The sequence below is a fragment of the Ostrinia nubilalis genome, chromosome Z (genome assembly GCF_963855985.1).
Source record: "Ostrinia nubilalis chromosome Z, ilOstNubi1.1, whole genome shotgun sequence".
In the NCBI taxonomy this organism is placed as follows: Eukaryota; Metazoa; Arthropoda; class Insecta; order Lepidoptera; family Crambidae; genus Ostrinia; species Ostrinia nubilalis.
In genome coordinates this window covers 3,830,460-3,837,330 of record NC_087119.1, presented here as the reverse complement: position 1 = coordinate 3,837,330, position 6,871 = coordinate 3,830,460, and the positions used below count along the sequence as shown (strand labels likewise).

The following is a 6,871-nucleotide window of genomic DNA, read 5'->3' as shown; positions in this document are numbered from 1 at the left end:
AGCTATAGTTCCAAAATACTGAACTGTCCTATCGATGACATTGACAGCGGGGCGCCACCGTCAATCCCGAATCGCTGGTTCCGATTTTTGCCATGTTGGAAACCATAAAGTTGAGCGATGGTAGCGCCCCCCTGTCATTGAGTTTGGCGGGACAGTTCAGCGTGGGTCATCTATATTGTCAATTATTATAGGTGTCAAACAGGATAGGGTCTTTGCGCTGGTTTTCGTCCAACTATCGGAGTTGCCAACTTTGTGATCTTAAAATACCCTTACATAAATGTATCATATTATTTTATGTCGTTCGAGTGCTCATAAAGGCAGTCAACTAAAGTCCATACTGCAACGCACACACAATCCGCACCGTAACGTAAACGCCTTGCCTCGCCGATGACAGCGCGCGAAGGGCAATGACAGCTCGCAAAACACTGACGTATATCAATGTCTCATGGACTTGGCGTAACTTTAAAATAAACGTACTCGGTACATTACGCACACACTTACACGCATTATAAATACATACACGATTTAAGAAAACAACATGGCCGCAATATAGGCAATCAGCTGACAGGTATTTGTGTGTGTGTGTGTGTGCGTGTAGTTGTCAGCTGATTGCCTATAAATATGTTGTTTTCTTAAATCTTGTATGTAGGTACCTACTCGGCACAAGTCAGGTAGTTAGTGACGTCACATGAAAATATTGCCAGAATGAGTACTGACCAAACATTATCTATTTCTTTTTTTTATACATCACCAGGGGTAAGTTAGAAAGAGATAAACAGCTGTTTGTCATTAATTTGTCGAATTTTTGTATAGATCTATATTTCCTCTCCACTATTACCTCCATGTCACAAAAGGCGATACGTTGTTGATCCCTTTCCGAGTTGATTTGCCTGCTATATGACCTGAGCTATGCTTTAAAAAAATGACCCTTAGTCATCTAAGATTTAATTTTGTATGAAGAAGTTTAATAAACACTTAAAATTGTGTTTATAATGCTATCAATTAGACATACGTGCCAAAAACTTTTCCTGTCAGCACGTTTTTTTTTAGCGCGATGATTTCTGCAATGTACCGGTGACCGGTGTATGGCCGCGCATTTACGTAATTTTTTGGAACTCACTACTTTTTAAATTATATTTTCATTTAGGTAGAACTGTTGCTTAGGCATTATAGATTGCAACAAAACTAGCGCGGGATGGCTACTGCCTTCTGTGAATACAATACTTTGTATTCAAATTTTACGCATGTGTTTATGGCAGCTCAGTGAAATGGACGAAAACCGAAGTTAGATAGAAAACCAGCACAATGACCCTACTTTCAAAAATTAATATTGCGATTTTATAAATCACTTAAACAACTTTATATTAATTTGCGGTACGAAGTACGCCGGGACAGCTCGTAAAACAAATTCATTATTTACATATTACTAATTTATCAACTTTGTGCATTGTTAGTTCATTAGTTGTTCGTGTTTCGTTTGGGTTAGACCAAGAGCCGAATGCAGTAAATAAATGTTACGTAATCTTTTTGATGTTTTAAATTCCAGCAGTATAAGTTATAAAAACAAATTTAAAACTGCCTTTAAATTAACCGACGTACAGAAAAAAGTTTTAATTGAAGCTACAAATATGTTTTCGACTATTACAGCCACAAATAAAAAAACAGGAAAGTACAACACAAAACGCATCAAATCTTTTGTTAATTTTCAAATATCTATCCAGGCAATCAAAATGTTGTACAAAGATCTCAAAGAAAACGGATTTCAGTATTTATTTACTCGAAGACTAAATCAAGACGCTCTTGAAAACTTTTTTGGGTCAATTAGGCAGCAAGGTGGCTCTTGCACTGAACCTACACCCATCCAGTTCCGAAGAGCTTTTTCCAAGCTCTTTTTTTGCAACATGTTGAAAAATTCCCCTGTTGCTAATTGTGAACTTGATTTCTGCCAAATTCTTCTGAAAGCTGAAAACATAATAAGACTAAGAAACACGAGTGAGAAAAGCGTGGTGACTCCATTAAGCAGTACTGCTGTACTTTTGGATGGAGACACAGACTATAGACTAGATTTACCGGAGGAAAATGCAATAACATACGTCTCTGGCTACCTTCTGTTTAAATGCATGAATAAACACAAGTGTATGAAACTAAACAAAGTTTTAGAATCTGTTGCTGAGTTGGGGGAAACCAATTTGTTTACTCATCATAAAGCCTTCAATAAAAACACTCCATTTTATGGCAGTTTGAAAATGCCTCCCAGAGAATTTATAGAATATATACGGAGTTTAGAAGCAAGTTTTACACATAACTTTGAAAAATTCCTTCAATTTAATCCAGGAAGACAAATATATAATTTATTTAAAACCTTACCTCCACAAACTCCGTGCTCTTGTTTTCCGGTAGAATATTTGTTAAAATTGTTTACCAGGCTACGCATATACGCAACAATAAAATTCAATAACAGATGTTTTAAAGTTTCTAAAAAAGAAATAAAAAAATATCTAAAAATTAGGCATCTATAATTTTTATTATAGATGCTTGCATAATTTTGGGTAAACAAAGTGACAAAGAAGCGTAGTCGTGACTGAGTATTTCGTTTCTTCTCAGCACTTGCCAAAATATGTTTGTCTCACAAAGCACTGATAGGGCAAAAAAATAATGAGACATTTTAAAGGCTCCTTATGAGCATTTTTTGAGATTTTATAAGAATCAATTTATGAAGTTAGATTTATCATAGTACTAGTGACCCGCCACTGCTCCACAATGTACAATGTATTATTTATTATACCTTCCTCTTGAATCACTCTATTTAAAAAAAAACCGGCCAAGTGCGAGTCGGACTCGCTAGGGTTCCGTACAAGCCAGTTGGTATATAACTTTGATTTTGTTACAGCTTAAAGGTACTATAGACCTGAGTATTTAATATGAATTTCAATTTAATACCTCTACGCGTACATGAGGAAATAAGTAGAAACTTTAATTTTTTTCAAAAATATTTTAAAAAATCTGCTTACAAGATCTCGTTCAAACCAATTTTCGTTGGAAGTTTTCATGATGTACAATGTATGTACATACATATAAAATGATGTTAGAAACCTTAATATCATTTTTAAAGACCTATCCATAGATACCCCACACGTATGGGTTTAATGAAAACCAAAATGTATTGCTTTTTTCTATATTAATTTGTGTGAAAATCTTAATGCTGTTCACAGAATACATCTACATACCAAGTTTCATCAGTATTTTTCTTATAGTTTCGGAAAAAAATGGCTGTTTCATACGGACGGACAGACAGACTATGTGACGAATCTATAAGGGTTCCGTTTTTGCCATTTGGCTACGGAACCCTAAATACCGTAATCAAAATCTGTTGCATAGTTTTAAAGATCTAAGCATACATAGGGACAGACAGACAGGAAAGCTACATTTTTTTATAATTATTACGTAGTGATGATGGGCATATAGACCAAATAAAGACATTTTGATTTAAGGGGCGGACATCGTAAGAGCCATTCACATTTTTATCAGAAAGTTAATAAATTAATATATTTAGGTTTTTGAAATCTAAAACAGCCAGGAAATCAAAGAGGCAAACATGATACCTTTGTGATTTTATAGGAATTTTATTGTAAAACACGGTCATATTAAACTTTTATAAAAAAATCCAGAGGTAAATGTTTTTTTTTTCGAGAAATTTTTTTTCTAATCGTGTTTTCGAAAATATCATCCCATCACACATACGTTCTGTAATACATAATATTGAAAACAGTGCGAAATATCGTCAATTGCAGTTTTCACATACTAAGGGCCCATAATGAAATTAGTATAATGTTTGTTTATGTAATAAAATTTGGTTTGAAATACCTACTGAATTGAATTTTTATTTCTTACTAGCTTTTTGGCTTCGCCCACGTGAAATAAATTGTCACAGTTATGTGTGTTATAAAATATTTAGGTGCTAGCTCTTACACTATATAACTGGCGGCCGCATGTAGCTGCGCGTTGCCGCGAAGAGCAGTGAATGCAAGTGTGGTGCGCTAGATGGCGACACAGTAGCTTCTTGTAGCAGTCAGCCCTATGGCATCAAGACAGTACCGATCACTGACGTATGTCAACAAAACGGTGCTCGACTCTTAAGACAAGCTAAATTACACCATATTGTTGATGACATTGAGCATACATTTTTTTTAATACCTTCGCGAAGAAAAACTTCTGTACGTAGTACTTATTATTATTCTGTGGCTGAACCTAAAACGTCATAAACACAGTTACATGCCGGTCACAGACATTATAAAACTCATCCAAGCCTTCTTAATTTGTCTTCAATGACTTTGTTGTTTTTGCAGTACTAAACAAGTAAAAAAAGAAAACAATTAAAATCTACTATATCCTGGAAATTATCATGTTATTCAAATACTATATGTGTACAAATATGTACACAAACCATATGTGTACAAATATGTTCAGAACACATTAAATATTTGGAAGCAGTGAATAATTGATCTATTCAGAGAAAATACTACTGTGTTTTATTGCTTTTAAAAACAATATCGTAAAATATCTTGTTAAAAGATGGATATTTTCCTATGGTTTATCGGCAACCCAATATAATATTACCCCATGGCAACACTATCTCAACTACCAATGACATCGCCAATTTCAAGTTTCCCTCGCTTATCATGCGCAGTAAGCCATTCAAAGACTTTCGCCAAAATGGCATGTGTCATATCAATATGACGTTTAAAATATTGATTAAAATTTTACATGCGTAAAAGATGGGTTCTTTTTAAACTAAATGATTTATGATTATATTTAGACGAGACCGTCATTTTCCTTGAAAGCCTTTTCAGGCATGCGCAATGATGACTTATGATTGCCAGTCTTCAACGATTGCGCAAATGCCACTTGTAAACAAACCTGTTTTAGTTGCTACTCGAACAAAAATTGGCAAACTTTAACATTGTTCAAACGAATCTCTAAATCGAAAAATGGTCCTAGAAACCCCAAAGCTATTTTAAAAGACCTATCCCATGATACCCCACATGATGGGGTAGAAGATGAAAAAAAACATCCCCACTTTTAATTAACATGTATGGGAGCAACCCTAAAAAAAAATTTTTGCAAAATTTTATTCTACCATTTTGTCGGCGTGATTATTATACATACCTTTACAAAATTACAGCTCTCAATGCCAATAGTTTAGTTTTCGGACGGAAAGACAGACAGACAGACAGACGGACATAGCGAAACTATAAGGGTTCCTTGTCAGGATTACGGAATCCTAAAAATGATAGACTGACCTACATGCGATATTGCCCCCTTCACAGACACTTATAAACGAACGAATATTAGTCAACTGCATTCACGTTTAATAAAATTCATCCATAAACATACACGAGTTACTCAATGGAAATATCCACACCAAATCATGAACCCAATAATATTCTAATGTGACTGATGTATAATTTTAATATGAAGTCTATATGGAACCTTACTTTTTCACTTCTGTCATCAAAACTACATTTAATTGAAGATAGATAAATGATTTTTTTTTCAATTTAGGTAAGGAGAAACTATCTTTGATGAAAACTAATTTCCTTAGTATACCTATTATATTATGAAGCTATTAAATGCCAGCATCCATAACTTTGGTGATAGTTATGTCAAGCAATCAAATGAAAGATTGTTGTTTGTTATGAAATCATTTTCTACCCTTTTCATTTTCCACTTCTATAATTCAGCACTGATTGAAAAAAAATTTAAATTTACGAACAAAGACTTTTATTGCATTTTGTTTGCTGACAAAACATTAAGCTGAAATCAGCTTAGTTTATCACATAATATTATGTTATAATAGTAGTTACTTGATAGAGGTGTATTAATTTCAATATTTTATAAGAGCTTGTATCAGAAAGCTCAATTAAGTAATTTCAGTTTTCAGGCTGAAACATAATGAGCATGCCAAATAATGCCAGGCCATTGGAAAGCATCATTGGCTAACTGGAAAAGCTACCTAATTCTTAGGTACTAATTATAATGATTTGAACCAAGTTTGTTCGCAAAAAACTTGTTTTTTAAAAGCTGTTTGTAATTTTGCGACAAATACACTAAACATTGACTTTATTACTGGCTGTGTTGTTATTTTTACCCTGAATAGATTTACTATTATTTTAAACTCATCCATAGTATTATCATGCCAGTTGGTGATCACACTTCTTGTTAAAATATTTCAATTTTAACCTTTTAGATTGACCTAGATTTTAGATTTTCAATAGTTTTTCTTATTCTAACCTTAAAGCTTTTAAATTTATTTTTAGTCACTTATTTCAAAAATTATTGCACTTCATGATCAAAACTTACACCAGGTATATAACGTGTAATTATTTAGTTTAAATTCATGTTTAATTGTTGAAATATCCACAAAATAAATAAAAGGAACGATTATGGGAAAATCGCCTTCATTTGACAGCTAATCGCCTTCAGATGACAGCTAATTGCTATTGAATAGCTTTCCTCTCATGTAATATAACACTGTAAAGCACTCGATTCTATCATATATTACTGAAGATATTAATAAACACTGTTATCCAAAAGGGGGAAAACCGGAATTTACAATTAAAATACTTTGTAGCATAAATAATTATTTTTAGTGTTTTAATATATAAGAGAATTGACCACTAAAAACCTGTGCTGAGAAACGAAACGCAAATTTTGACGTTTCCAGTAATACCCTCTTTCAAAGTGTTCCCTAAACTTAAGGGCATTTCAGTCTTTAGTGTAACAATACTTCATTACTTACATTAATAATATCATAAGTCGTGTGACAGTGATAACAATGCATAAAAGACTGTTCTTATGGATTATTATTAAT

The 6,871-nt window shown here is 33.3% G+C and overlaps 1 long non-coding RNA gene across 1 annotated transcript; it reads right to left on the bottom strand.

Moving 5' to 3' along the window:
- Nucleotides 1-1,746: 1,746 nt before the first annotated feature.
- On the bottom strand, nt 1,747-2,466 carry LOC135086640 (uncharacterized). Its single transcript, XR_010260553.1, has 2 exons — nt 2,368-2,466; nt 1,747-1,962 (listed from the first exon to the last, which is right to left on the bottom strand). It is a non-coding gene; the product is annotated as an uncharacterized LOC135086640 (long non-coding RNA).
- Nucleotides 2,467-6,871: the final 4,405 nt, after the last annotated feature.